The sequence below is a fragment of the Salmo salar genome, unplaced genomic scaffold (assembly GCF_965601325.2).
Source record: "Salmo salar unplaced genomic scaffold, fSalSal1 ptg000293l, whole genome shotgun sequence".
In the NCBI taxonomy this organism is placed as follows: Eukaryota; Metazoa; Chordata; class Actinopteri; order Salmoniformes; family Salmonidae; genus Salmo; species Salmo salar.
In genome coordinates, this window is record NW_027675346.1 from 1,902,501 (window position 1) to 1,917,500 (window position 15,000).

The following is a 15,000-nucleotide window of genomic DNA, read 5'->3' on the forward strand; positions in this document are numbered from 1 at the left end:
ACACAAAGTTCAAGCTGCTTATCTAATTGGTGAAAATGCAATGTCTGTTTATCACACTCACTTTGAATATATATGTTGTAGCAAGAGATTGTTTCTCGCTTACGGCCATCCCATCCTGGGTACGCCCGATCTCGTCTGATCTCGGAAGCTAAGCAGGGTCGGTCCTGGTTAGTACTTGGATGGGAGACCGCCTGGGAATACCAGGTGCTGTAAGCATTTTGTCCACGAGGGTGTGCTCTTGCACTATTTCATCAGCAACACTGCCTTGTAGTAAGCATTTAATGATGAATTGACTAAATGTCTGTTTTATCAGACTCACTTTGACTATATATGTTGTAGCAAGAGATTGTTTCTCGCTTACGGCGATACCAGCCTGGGTATGCCCGATCTCGTCTGATCTCGGAAGCTAAGCAGGGTCGTGCCTGGTTAGTACTTGGATGGGAGACCGCCTGGGAATACCAGGTGCTGTAAGCATTTTGTCCACGAGGGTGTGCTCTTGCACTATTTCATCAGCAACACTGCCTTGTAGTAAGCATTTAATGATGAATTGACTAAATGTCTGTTTTATCAGACTCACTTTGACTATATATGTTGTAGCAAGAGATTGTTTCTCGCTTACGGCCATACCAGCCTGGGTACGCCCGATCTCGTCTGATCTCGGAAGCTAAGCAGGGTCGTGCCTGGTTAGTACTTGGATGGGAGACCGTCTGGGAATACCAGGTGCTGTAAGCATTTTGTCCACGAGGGTGTGCTCTTGCACTATTTCATCAGCAACACTGCCTTGTAGTAAGCATTTAATGATGAATTGACTAAATGTCTGTTTTATCAGACTCACTTTGACTATATATGTTGTAGCAAGAGATTGTTTCTCGCTTACGGCCATACCAGCCTGGGTACTCCCGATCTCGTCTGATCTCGGAAGCTAAGCAGGGTCGGGCCTGGTTAGTACTTGGATGGGAGACCGCCTGGGAATACCAGGTGCTGTAAGCATTTTGTCCACGAGGGTGTGCTCTTGCACTATTTCATCAGCAACACTGCCTTGTAGTAAGCATTTAATGATGAATTGACTAAATGTCTGTTTTATCAGACTCACTTTGACTATATATGTTGTAGCAAGAGATTGTTTCTCGCTTACGGCCATACCAGCCTGGGTACTCCTGATCTCGTCTGATCTCGGAAGCTAAGCAGGGTCGTGCCTGGTTAGTACTTGGATGGGAGAGCGCCTGGGAATACCAGGTGCTGTAAGCATTTTGTCCACGAGGGTGTGCTCTTGCACTATTTCATCAGCAACACTGCCTTGTAGTAAGCATTTAATGATGAATTGACTAAATGCAGCTTCCTGCCTTTTTAATAGGATCAAATTTCCTTGTGTTTTCAATTAGCATCTGCCTTGTATTTATAAGACAAACAAGAATATTGTTGCTGAATGCAGCTTGTGTGTGCTTTGTGCTCCTTTGCCCTGTTCAAACGATGAAAGGAAATAAAGTTTGTATTTTATCCAACTACCTGTGCTAAAAAGTGATGGGAACAGTGTTTGTAATTTCTTCTACGTTTTCAGTGACACAAAGTTCAAGCTGCTTATCTAATTGGTGAAAATGCAATGTCTGTTTATCACACTCACTTTGACTATATATGTTGTAGCAAGAGATTGTTTCTCGCATACAGCCATACCAGCCTGGGGGCGCTAATCCTTGATTGGAGAAGTGACGACAGGTGCGAGTAATTGAGCTGTGAGTGTTTGCTTGAGAGTGTTTGCTCGAGAGCTATTTTCGTTTCTTTTTTGGATTTTGCAATATAATTTATTGTTTTTTCATTTGGATAGTTTTTAGTTTTGTTTAGTTTTCCCCCCCTGCAGTTTTGCTGCCTGGGGGAGGTTTTTTCGCTTTCATTTTTGATTCACAATGACGGACAACATGGCAACGACAAACGGAACGGACAAAGACAACGAAAATGCGCAACGGAAGGAAAACGAAAAAGGAGGAATGAAATATGGAAAAGAATACACGGTGGCAATTGAGTTGGTGGGAGAAGAAAAGGTGACGACGATGGAATTACTACGAGCAATTAAGGAGACGTGTGGAGAGGTGGTGGGATGCCGAATGAAAGGAGATAAGAAATATGAAATTACGATGAGAAACGGAAAAGGTAAAGAACGGCTAATGGACGGTATACGGATAAAGGACAACAAGATACTGGCGAGAGATGTGAATATTAATGAATTGGTGGTGTCTTTTATGAATCTACCGGTATATATAGAAGATAAAGTGATACTGGACAAGTTGAGAAGCTGGGGAGTAACGGCCGTATCGGAGATAAGGAGGAGAGTTTGGCCTGGAACGGAGGTGGTTGACGGAACAAGGTTCTGTAAAGTTAAATTTACGGAAAAAGTCACATCATTGCCATATTCCACAAAAATTGAGACGCTGGAAGGAGCTGAATACTTCAGGGTGATCCATGACAAGCAGGTCAGAGTTTGTCGATTGTGCATACAACCTGGGCACATAGTTAAAGATTGCCCTGAATTCAAGTGTTTCAAGTGCGGCAATCAAGGCCATTATGCGAGAGAGTGTGTCGGAGAGAAGGAAAGGAATGTTTGTGGTAGATGCAGAAAGAGATTGGCGGAATGCAACTGTGGAGAAGTTATGACTGAAGAGGGGAGTCAAGTACTATTCGAGGAAGCAGTTGTATTGTCGGAAGAAGGAGAAGAAGATGGAGGAGATGATGTGGTGGAAGGTGGAGAGACGGAGGAAGGAAGAAGGGAGAAGAAGGAAGACCAGAAGATTAACGAAATTGGGAGCAGCATGGATTCAGAAATAAGAAGATGGAGTTTTCAGGAGGAGGGGGGGAGTGGACTGGGGGGAAACTCGGGGGACTCACAGGTTTTAGGGGAAAGCACAGCACAAACAAGTAACTCGGGGGGTGAAGAAATGGAGAGGGTTTTAAGTTTAATGACAATAACAGAGACGGGTATGAACACGGGGAGCACAACGACGACAATATATGAGACGGAGATGAACGCGGGGAGCACAACGAACATTCCAGAAACGGCGATGAACACGGGGAGCACAACGACGACTACACATGAGACGGAGATGAACATTCCAGAAACGGCGGAGAACACGGGGAGCACAACGAACATTCCAGAATCGGCGATGAACACGGGGAGCACAACGGACGAGGGTGTAAAGAAGAAAAGTTGGCTGGATGAAATGGACTTGGAGGAGATATCGGACTCGGATGATGGGGAAAAGTTTGAAAGAATGAGAGGAGGATACAGGAAGAGGAAAGCAGCGGAGGGGGGGGAGAGAAAGGGTGGAAGAGGAAAGAAACTAGATAAAAGGTAGAGGATAATGAAATTATATTTTATAATTTTATTATTTATTAGTATGGTCACAATAATGTCGATAAATGCGAATGGGTTGAGAACAATAGGAAAATTTAATAGAATAGTACACATAAAGAATTCTGATATTTTATGTATTCAAGAGACGCACTGGGATAATATGTGTGTTTTAGAAATTCAGAAAATATGGAGGGATTTTATTTATGTAAACAATGGTAGGGGGAATTCATGTGGGGTTGCAATTTTAATAAGGAAGGATGTAGTAGAAAATGTGAAGAAGATATATAATGATAATAATGGGCGGATTTTAATTTTAGACTTTGAGTATATGAGTAGGGTTTTTAGGATTATAAATATTTATGCGCCGAATAATGAAATAGAGAGAAGGAATTTATTTTTAGAATTAGCGAAATGGTGCAAGGGAAACTGTATTTTAGTTGGGGATTTTAATGTAAAAATGGATAGACTAGATATGACAAGGGGAGCTATTTTTAGAAGTGATGTATCTAGGGGGGTTTTAAGGAAAATGATGGTTGAAAACAATTTAATTGATATATGGAGGGAGGAGAATCCGAATAAGAGAGAATTTTCTAGAAGGCAGGTGGTTTTAGGGGAATTGAAACAGACACGGATAGATTTGGTTTTAGTAAATGAAGGGTTAAGGAATTTTATGAAGGATATTAAATATATTTTTACAACTTTTAGTGATCATGCTGGGTTAACATTTTCGGTGGGGTTAGATAAGGAAAGGAGAGGGGGGGGAATATGGTGTATGAATGCAGGGTATCTAGGTGATGAGGAATACGGGAAACAACTTAAATCTTTGATAGAAGATGAAATGGAGGATAAGCAAAAAGGGAATGATAAGTGCAAGTGGTGGGAAAATGTTAAGGAAAAAATAAAAGTTTTTAGTATTAGATATGCAAGGAAGAAGAGGAGTAGGATGATAAGAGCAGAAAATTATTTAAGAACAAAATTGAATGAAGAAATGAAGAAATGTGATAGTGATCCTGATTATACTATTGAAAGGTTTTTAGATTTAAAAGCAAAATTGAGCAAATGTGAAATAGAGAAGTGTAAGGGTGCAATTATTAGAAGTAGGGCAAAATATGTTTTAGAAGGGGAGAAATGTACCTCGTTTTTTCTTGGTTTAGAAAAAACTAAACAGACGAAATCATATATTAGTGAGATTGAAAATGTAAAGGGTGAAGTGGTAAATGATTATGTTGAAATATTAGAAACTGTACAGAATTTTTATAAGGATTTATTTAAGAAAGGGGAGGTGGAGGAGGGGTGTGTAAAAGAGATTTTAAGTAGTGTGGATGTGCAAATTGGTGTTGAAGATAAGCAAATGTGTGATAGGAAGATAACAATGGATGAAGTGAAAGATGCAATTAAGGGTTTACAAATAAATAAAAGTCCTGGAGTAGATGGACTAATTGCAGAGTTTTATAAAATGTATGAAAGTATTTTAGCACCTATTTTATTAGAAGTATATCAATATATGGAAGACAATGATACTGTTTCAGATTCCATGGTGACAGGGCTGATATCGATTTTATATAAAAATAAGGGGAGCAAACTGAAACTAGAAAATTATAGGCCAATTAGTTTATTAAACTCAGATTATAAGATTTTAGCTAAGATACTGGCAAATAGGATGAAGATGGTTTTAAATGATATTATAGCACCTACACAAAATTATAGTGTGCCTGGAAGAGATATAGCAGATACCATAACTACACTTAGAGATGTGATAAATAAAATGAATAGTGACAAGATGGGGGGGATTGTTTTAAGTATAGATTTTAATAAAGCTTTTGACAGGGTGGAACATGATTTTATGTTTAGGGTACTGGAAAAGTATGGGTTTGGAAATGGTATAATAAGATGGATAAAATTATTATATAGAAAGGCTAAAAGTACGGTTAAATGTAATGGGGTTTTAACAGATTCTTTTATTCTTGAGAGGTCAGTGAGACAGGGGTGCCCTTTATCAGCTTTATTGTTTGTTTTATCGGTAGAACCCTTAGCGGCATACCTTAAAAAAGATCATTTTATAAATTGTGTAGAGACTCCGCAAGGAGGTTTTAGTTTAATTCATCAATATGCAGACGATACCACAATTACAGTCAGAGATGAGGGAAGTGTTAAAAGGGTGATGGAGTGTTTTAAAGTATATGAGAAAGCCTCAGGAGCTAAAGTGAATATGGAAAAGTCAGTAATAATGTATGTTGGGAAGAATAATGAGGGGACTTTTCCTTTTAAGGTGGTAAATGATTATTTTAAGGTGTTAGGTGTGTTTTTAGGGGTGAAGGAACAAGAAGCTAGGGATCTGACATGGAGTGGGGTTATAAATAAAGTTAGGAAGGTAGTAAATATGTGGAGGGGGAGGGCTTTGAAATTAAAAGGGAAAGTAATTGTTGTAAATTCCTTGCTGATGTCAATTTTTATTCATGTCATGAACGTTTTAGATGTACCAGAATGGGTTTTATCTGAAATGAATACGATTTTAGTTGATTTTTTATGGGATGGGAAAGGAGCGAAAATTTCTTTTAAAACATTGATTGCAGGATATGAGGAGGGGGGTTTGAAGTTGGTGGATTTAAATGTAAGGAAAAAAGCAATTAGAGTTAAAATGGTACGGAAATATTTATATGGTGAACTAGATTATGGATGGAAAAGATTTTTTAAGGAGTATTTGCAGGAGGTTGGGAGGATGGGGGACAATGGTTTATTGATGTGCATGAAAAAAGAAATGTTAAGTAATATACCATTGTTTTATAGAGAAGTGTTTGAAGCTTGGGGGGAGTTTTTACCAAATATTTATTATGAGTGTACCATTTTAGACAATATTTTAAATCAGCCAATTTTCTTAAATCCCAAGATACAATATAATAATAAGATGTTGTTTTGTAAATATTTTATGAGGGCTGGGATGAGACAGATTGGGGATATTTTATACGAGGTCATTCCAGGGTTTCTTACTGTACAAGCGATCTATGATAATGTTTGTGAAGTAGAAGATGAAATAAGTAAAACTACAATAGAAAATATGTATAAGAGAATTTTAGGGTGTATTCCTGAAGAATGGGTGCTTTTAATAAATACAGAGGTGGTTGAGAGAGCTAAGGGTTTACCGGTTTTATATTATGAAAGTAATGGGGAGAAACATGTTTTATCAGGTTTGAAAGTTAAAAAGATTTATGAAAAATGTATTTTAAGAGAGATAAAAGCTCCTGCTTCAGAAAAAGTGTGGTCTAGGGTATTTGTAAATATAGATGTAAAATCAATATGGAAGAATGTCAATGTCAAATATAATTCTATAGAATGTGAAGATAATGATTTTAAATTGAAACATAATAGGATTTTTACGAACGTGGTTTTACATCAAATAAATAGAGACATTAAAAGAGAATGTGATATTTGTGGTACGGAGGTGGAAAATTTTATGCACTTTTTTATTGAATGTAGTAGATTACAAGGGTTTCATGAGTTTATAAAGGGGCTTTTAGAACAACATTGGGGAGAAGATATTGTAAATGGGGTTGAGTGGAGGAGGTTGTTTCTATTTGGTATAAATGGAAAAAGCAAAGTTTTTAATATTAATTTGATGAATTTTGTTCTTAGCCATGCTAGATACGCTGTAAGACAAAGAAGGAATTTAGGACATTATGAAGGGAAAATTGTGAGTGTGGAGGTTTTATTTAAAAGTATTTTAGAGAAAGATATTGAACTAATATATAAATATGGAGGATGTAATTTTGAAAAACTGTTTGTGTGGGGGAGCACTTTTATCGAAATTGATCAAAATGGAAAACTTGCTTTTAATTATTAATTGGTTTTAGTGGATGATTGTGTTTTTTAATTGGTTTTATTTTCTTTTCTTTTTTGATTTTGTAAAAGGATGAATTGTTCATCCTTTTTATTATTATTGTTTGAATATTGTAAATATTATGTGTTTTTTCATAATAAATGATAAAAAAAAAAAGGTACGCCTGATCTCGTCTGATTTCGGAAGCGAAGCAGGGTCGGGCCTGGTTAGTACTTGGATGGGAGACCGCCTGGGAATACCAGGTGCTGTAAGCATTTTGTCCACGAGGGTGTGCTCTTGCACTATTTCATCAGCAACACTGCCTTGTATTAAGCATTTAATGATGAATTGACTAAATGTCTGTTTTATCAGACTCACTTTGACTATATATGTTGTAGCAAGAGATTGTTTCTAGCTTACGGCCATATCAGCCTGGGTACGCCCGATCTCGTCTGATCTCGGAAGCTAAGCAGGGTCGGGCCTGGTTAGTACTTGGATGGGAGACCGCCTGGGAATACCAGGTGCTGTAAGCATTTTGTCCACGAGGGTGTGCTCCTGCACTATTTCATCAGCAACACTGCCTTGTAGTAAGCATTTAATGATGAATTGACTAAATGCAGCTTCCTGCCTTTTTAATAGGATCAAATTTCCGTGTGTTTTCAATTAGCATCTGCCTTGTATTTATAAGACAAACAAGAATATTGTTGCTGAATGCAGCTTGTGTGTGCATTATGCTCCTTTGCCCTGTTCAAATGATGAAAGGAAATAAAGTTTGTATTTTATCCAACTACCTGTGCTAAAAAGTGATGGGAACAGTGTTTATAATTTCTTCTACTTTTTCAGTGACACAAAGTTCAAGCTGCTTATCTAATTGGTGAAAATGCAATGTCTGTTTATCAGACTCATTTTGACTATATATGTTGTAGAAAGAGATTGTTTCTCGCTTACGGCCATACCAGCCTGGGGGCGCTAATCCTTGATTGGAGAAGTGACGACAGGTGCGAGTAATTGAGCTGTGAGTGTTTGCTTGAGAGTGTTTGCTCGAGAGCTATTTTCGTTTCTTTTTTGGATTTTGCAATATAATTTATTGTTTTTTCATTTGGATAGTTTTTATTTTTGTTTATTTTTCCCCCCCTGCAGTTTTGCTGCCTGGGGGAGGTTTTTTCGCTTTCATTTTTGATTCACAATGACGGACAACATGGCAACGACAAACGGAACGGACAAAGACAACGAAAATGCGCAACGGAAGGAAAACGAAAAAGGAGGAATGAAATATGGAAAAGAATACACGGTGGCAATTGAGTTGGTGGGAGAAGAAAAGGTGACGACGATGGAATTACTACGAGCAATTAAGGAGACGTGTGGAGAGGTGGTGGGATGCCGAATGAAAGGAGATAAGAAATATGAAATTACGATGAGAAACGGAAAAGGTAAAGAACGGATAATGGACGGTATACGGATAAAGGACAACAAGATACTGGCGAGAGATGTGAATATTAATGAATTGGTGGTGTCTTTTATGAATCTACCGGTATATATAGAAGATAAAGTGATACTGGACAAGTTGAGAAGCTGGGGAGTAACGGCCGTATCGGAGATAAGGAGGAGAGTTTGGCCTGGAACGGAGGTGGTTGACGGAACAAGGTTCTGTAAAGTTAAATTTACGGAAAAAGTCACATCATTGCCATATTCCACAAAAATTGAGACGCTGGAAGGAGCTGAATACTTCAGGGTGATCCATGACAAGCAGGTCAGAGTTTGTCGATTGTGCATACAACCTGGGCACATAGTTAAAGATTGCCCTGAATTCAAGTGTTTCAAGTGCGGCAATCAAGGCCATTATGCGAGAGAGTGTGTCGGAGAGAAGGAAAGGAATGTTTGTGGTAGATGCAGAAAGAGATTGGCGGAATGCAACTGTGGAGAAGTTATGACTGAAGAGGGGAGTCAAGTACTATTCGAGGAAGCAGTTGTATTGTCGGAAGAAGGAGAAGAAGATGGAGGAGATGATGTGGTGGAAGGTGGAGAGACGGAGGAAGGAAGAAGGGAGAAGAAGGAAGACCAGAAGATTAACGAAATTGGGAGCAGCATGGATTCAGAAATAAGAAGATGGAGTTTTCAGGAGGAGGGGGGGAGTGGACTGGGGGGAAGCTCGGGGGACTCACAGGTTTTAGGGGAAAGCACAGCACAAACAAGTAACTCGGGGGGTGAAGAAATGGAGAGGGTTTTAAGTTTAATGACAATAACAGAGACGGGTATGAACACGGGGAGCACAACGACGACAATATATGAGACGGAGATGAACACGGGGAGCACAACGAACATTCCAGAAACGGCGATGAACACGGGGAGCACAACGACGACTACACATGAGACGGAGATGAACATTCCAGAAACGGCGGAGAACACGGGGAGCACAACGAACATTCCAGAATCGGCGATGAACACGGGGAGCACAACGGACGAGGGTGTAAAGAAGAAAAGTTGGCTGGATGAAATGGACTTGGAGGAGATATCGGACTCGGATGATGGGGAAAAGTTTGAAAGAATGAGAGGAGGATACAGGAAGAGGAAAGCAGCGGAGGGGGGGGAGAGAAAGGGTGGAAGAGGAAAGAAACTGGATAAAAGGTAGAGGATAATGAAATTATATTTTATAATTTTATTATTTATTAGTATGGTCACAATAATGTCGATAAATGCGAATGGGTTGAGAACAATAGGAAAATTTAATAGAATAGTACACAAAGAATTCTGATATTTTATGTATTCAAGAGACGCACTGGGATAATATGTGTGTTTTAGAAGTACAGAAAATATGGAGGGATTTTATTTATGTAAACAATGGTAGGGGGAATTCATGTGGGGTTGCAATTTTAATAAGGAAGGATGTAGTAGAAAATGTGAAGAAGATATATAATGATAATAATGGGAGGATTTTAATTTTAGACTTTGAGTATATGAGTAGGGTTTTTAGGATTATAAATATTTATGCGCCGAATAATGAAATAGAGAGAAGGAATTTATTTTTAGAATTAGCGAAATGGTGCAAGGGAAACTGTATTTTAGTTGGGGATTTTAATGTAAAAATGGATAGACTAGATATGACAAGGGGAGCTATTTTTAGAAGTGACGTATCTAGGGGGGTTTTAAGGAAGATGATGGTTGAAAACAATTTAATTGATATATGGAGGGAGGAGAATCCTAATAAGAGAGAATTTTCTAGAAGGCAGGTGGTTTTAGGGGAATTGAAACAGACACGGATAGATTTGGTTTTAGTAAATGAAGGGTTAAGGAATTTTATGAAGGATATTAAATATATTTTTACAACTTTTAGTGATCATGCTGGGTTAACATTTTCGGTGGGGTTAGATAAGGAAAGGAAAGGGGGGGGAATATGGTGTATGAATGCAGGGTATCTAGGTGATGAGGAATACGGGAAACGACTTAAATCTTTGATAGAAGATGAAATGGAGGATAAGCAAAAAGGGAATGATAAGTGCAAGTGGTGGGAAAATGTTAAAGAAAAAATAAAAGTTTTTAGTATTAGATATGCAAGGAAGAAGAGGAGTAGGATGACAAGAGCAGAAAATTATTTAAGAACAAAATTGAATGAAGAAATGAAGAAATGTGATAGTGATCCTGATTATACTATTGAAAGGTTTTTAGATTTAAAAGCAAAATTGAGCAAATGTGAAATAGAGAAGTGTAAGGGTGCAATTATTAGAAGTAGGGCAAAATATGTTTTAGAAGGGGAGAAATGTACCTCGTTTTTTCTTGGTTTAGAAAAAACTAAACAGACGAAATCATATATTAGTGAGATTGAAAATGTAAAGGGTGAAGTGGTAAATGATTATGTTGAAATATTAGAAACTGTACAGAATTTTTATAAGGATTTATTTAAGAAAGGGGAGGTGGAGGAGGGGTGTGTAAAAGAGATTTTAAGTAGTGTGGATGTGCAAATTGGTGTTGAAGATAAGCAAATGTGTGATAGGAAGATAACAATGGATGAAGTGAAAGATGCAATTAAGGGTTTACAAATAAATAAAAGTCCTGGAGTAGATGGACTAATTGCAGAGTTTTATAAAATGTATGAAAGTATTTTAGCACCTATTTTATTAGAAGTATATCAATATATGGAAGACAATGATACTGTTTCAGATTCCATGGTGACAGGGCTGATATCGATTTTATATAAAAATAAGGGGAGCAAACTGAAACTAGAAAATTATAGGCCAATTAGTTTATTAAACTCAGATTATAAGATTTTAGCTAAGATACTGGCAAATAGGATGAAGATGGTTTTAAATGATATTATAGCACCTACACAAAATTATAGTGTGCCTGGAAGAGATATAGCAGATACCATAACTACACTTAGAGATGTGATAAATAAAATGAATAGTGACAAGATGGGGGGGATTGTTTTAAGTATAGATTTTAATAAAGCTTTTGACAGGGTGGAACATGATTTTATGTTTAGGGTACTGGAAAAGTATGGGTTTGGAAATGGTATAATAAGATGGATAAAATTATTATATAGAAAGGCTAAAAGTACGGTTAAATGTAATGGGGTTTTAACAGATTCTTTTATTCTTGAGAGGTCAGTGAGACAGGGGTGTCCTTTATCAGCTTTATTGTTTGTTTTATCGGTAGAACCCTTAGCGGCATACCTTAAAAAAGATCATTTTATAAATTGTGTAGAGACTCCGCAAGGAGGTTTTAGTTTAATTCATCAATATGCAGACGATACCACAATTACAGTCAGAGATGAGGGAAGTGTTAAAAGGGTGATGGAGTGTTTTAAAGTATATGAGAAAGCCTCAGGAGCTAAAGTGAATATGGAGAAGTCAGTAATAATGTATGTTGGGAAGAATAATGAGGGGACTTTTCCTTTTAAGGTGGTAAATGATTATTTTAAGGTGTTAGGTGTGTTTTTAGGGGTGAAGGAACAAGAAGCTAGGGATCTGACATGGAGTGGGGTTATAAATAAAGTTAGGAAGGTAGTAAATATGTGGAAGGGGAGGGCTTTGAAATTAAAAGGGAAAGTAATTGTTGTAAATTCCTTGCTGATGTCAATTTTTATTCATGTCATGAACGTTTTAGATGTACCAGAATGGGTTTTATCTGAAATTAATACGATTTTAGTTGATTTTTTATGGGATGGGAAAGGAGCGAAAATTTCTTTTAAAACATTGATTGCAGGATATGAGGAGGGGGGTTTGAAGTTGGTGGATTTAAATGTAAGGAAAAAAGCAATTAGAGTTAAAATGGTACGGAAATATTTATATGGTGAACTAGATTATGGATGGAAAAGATTTTTTAAGGAGTATTTGCAGGAGGTTGGGAGGATGGGGGACAATGGTTTATTGATGTGCATGAAAAAAGAAATGTTAAGTAATATACCATTGTTTTATAGAGAAGTGTTTGAAGCTTGGGGGGAGTTTTTACCAAATATTTATTATGAGTGTACCATTTTAGACAATATTTTAAATCAGCCAATTTTCTTAAATCCCAAGATACAATATAATAATAAGATGTTGTTTTGTAAATATTTTATGAGGGCTGGGATGAGACAGATTGGGGATATTTTATACGAGGTCATTCCAGGGTTTCTTACTGTACAAGCGATCTATGATAATGTTTGTGAAGTAGAAGATGAAATAAGTAAAACTACAATAGAAAATATGTATAAGAGAATTTTAGGGTGTATTCCTGAAGAATGGGTGCTTTTAATAAATACAGAGGTGGTTGAGAGAGCTAAGGGTTTACCGGTTTTATATTATGAAAGTAATGGGGAGAAACATGTTTTATCAGGTTTGAAAGTTAAAAAGATTTATGAAAAATGTATTTTAAGAGAGATAAAAGCTCCTGCTTCAGAAAAAGTGTGGTCTAGGGTATTTGTAAATATAGATGTAAAATCAATATGGAAGAATGTCAATGTCAAATATAATTCTATAGAATGTGAAGATAATGATTTTAAATTGAAACATAATAGGATTTTTACGAACGTGGTTTTACATCAAATAAATAGAGACATTAAAAGAGAATGTGATATTTGTGGTACGGAGGTGGAAAATTTTATGCACTTTTTTATTGAATGTAGTAGATTACAAGGGTTTCATGAGTTTATAAAGGGGCTTTTAGAACAACATTGGGGAGAAGATATTGTAAATGGGGTTGAGTGGAGGAGGTTGTTTCTATTTGGTATAAATGGAAAAAGCAAAGTTTTTAATATTAATTTGATGAATTTTGTTCTTAGCCATGCTAGATACGCTGTAAGACAAAGAAGGAATTTAGGACATTATGAAGGGAAAATTGTGAGTGTGGAGGTTTTATTTAAAAGTATTTTAGAGAAAGATATTGAACTAATATATAAATATGGAGGATGTAATTTTGAAAAACTGTTTGTGTGGGGGAGCACTTTTATCGAAATTGATCAAAATGGAAAACTTGCTTTTAATTATTAATTGGTTTTAGTGGATGATTGTGTTTTTTAATTGGTTTTATTTTCTTTTCTTTTTTGATTTTGTAAAAGGATGAATTGTTCATCCTTTTTATTATTATTGTTTGAATATTGTAATTATTATGTGTTTTTTTCATAATAAAAGATTTTAAAAAAATAAAAAAAAATAAAAAGGTACGCCCGATCTCGTCTGATCTCGGAAGCTAAGCAGGGTCGGGCCTGGTTAGTACTTGGATGGGAGACCGCCTGGGAATACCATGTGCTGTAAGCATTTTGTCCACGAGGGTGTGCTCTTGCACTATTTCATCAGCAACACTGCCTTGTAGTAAGCATTTAATGATGAATTGACTAAATGTCTGTTTTATCTGACTCACTTTGACTATATATGTTGTAGCAAGAGATTGTTTCTCGCTTACGGCCATATCTGCCTGGGTACGCCCGATCTCGTCTGATCTCGGAAGCTAAGCAGGGTCGGGCCTGGTTAGTACTTGGATGGGAGACCGCCTGGGAATACCAGGTGCTGTAAGCCTTTTGTCCACGAGGGTGTGCTCTTGCACTATTTCATCAGCAACACTGCCTTGTAGTAAGCATTTAATGATGAATTGACTAAATGCAGCTTCCTGCCTTTTTAATAGGATCAAATTTCCTTGTGTTTTCAATTAGCATCTGCCTTGTATTTATAAGACAAACAAGAATATTGTTGCTGAGTGCAGCTTGTGTGTGCTTTGTGCTCCTTTGCCCTGTTCAAATGATGAAAGGAAATAAAGTTTGTATTTTATCCAACTACCTGTGCTAAAAAGTGATGGGAACAGTGTTTGTAATTTCTTCTACTTTTTCAGTGACACAAAGTTCAAGCTGCTTATCTAATTGGTGAAAATGCAATGTCTGTTTATCACACTCACTTTGACTATATATGTTGTAGCAAGAGATTGTTTCTCGCTTACGGCCATACCAGCCTGGGTACACCCGATCTCGGAAGCTAAGCAGGGTCGGGCCTGGTTAGTACTTGGATGGGAGACCCCATGGTAATACCAGGTGCTGTAAGCATTTTGTCCACGAGGGTGTGCTCTTGCACTATTTCATCAGCAACACTGCCTTGTAGTAAGCATTTAATGATGAATTGACTAAATGTCTGTTTTATCAGACTCACTTTGACTATATATGTTGTAGCAAGAGATTGTTTCTCGCTTACGGCCATGTCAGCCTGGGTACGCCCGATCTCGTCTGATCTCGGAAGCTAAGCAGGGTCGGTACTGGTTAGTACTTGGATGGGAGACCGCCTGGGAATAGCAGGTGCTGTAAGCATTTTGTCCACGAGGGTGTGCTCTTGCACTATTTCATCAGCAACACTGCCTTGTAGTAAGCATTTAATGATGAATTGAC

At 37.4% G+C, this 15,000-nt stretch overlaps 6 non-coding genes and 3 pseudogenes across 6 annotated transcripts; all 9 read left to right on the forward strand.

Annotated features, from left to right (window-relative positions):
* The first annotated feature begins 97 nt into the window (after positions 1-97).
* On the forward strand, positions 98-216 carry LOC145868476 (5S ribosomal RNA). The gene has a single exon (XR_014384472.1). It is a non-coding gene; the product is annotated as a 5S ribosomal RNA (ribosomal RNA).
* A 139-nt stretch (positions 217-355) lies between these two features.
* Positions 356-474, forward strand: LOC145870252 (5S ribosomal RNA). The gene has a single exon (XR_014386248.1). It is a non-coding gene; the product is annotated as a 5S ribosomal RNA (ribosomal RNA).
* Positions 475-613: 139 nt separating this feature from the next.
* LOC145869472 (5S ribosomal RNA) lies at positions 614-732 on the forward strand. Its single transcript, XR_014385468.1, has one exon. It is a non-coding gene; the product is annotated as a 5S ribosomal RNA (ribosomal RNA).
* Positions 733-871: 139 nt separating this feature from the next.
* Positions 872-990, forward strand: LOC123737248 (5S ribosomal RNA). Its single transcript, XR_006766786.2, has one exon. It is a non-coding gene; the product is annotated as a 5S ribosomal RNA (ribosomal RNA).
* A 139-nt stretch (positions 991-1,129) lies between these two features.
* LOC123737260 (uncharacterized) lies at positions 1,130-1,248 on the forward strand (annotated as a pseudogene).
* Positions 1,249-7,571: 6,323 nt separating this feature from the next.
* Positions 7,572-7,690, forward strand: LOC123737736 (5S ribosomal RNA). Its single transcript, XR_006767034.2, has one exon. It is a non-coding gene; the product is annotated as a 5S ribosomal RNA (ribosomal RNA).
* Positions 7,691-14,027: 6,337 nt separating this feature from the next.
* LOC145875567 (5S ribosomal RNA) lies at positions 14,028-14,146 on the forward strand. Its single transcript, XR_014391209.1, has one exon. It is a non-coding gene; the product is annotated as a 5S ribosomal RNA (ribosomal RNA).
* A 409-nt stretch (positions 14,147-14,555) lies between these two features.
* LOC145870950 (uncharacterized) lies at positions 14,556-14,664 on the forward strand (annotated as a pseudogene).
* A 139-nt stretch (positions 14,665-14,803) lies between these two features.
* On the forward strand, positions 14,804-14,922 carry LOC145870930 (uncharacterized; annotated as a pseudogene).
* The last annotated feature ends 78 nt before the right edge of the window (positions 14,923-15,000 follow it).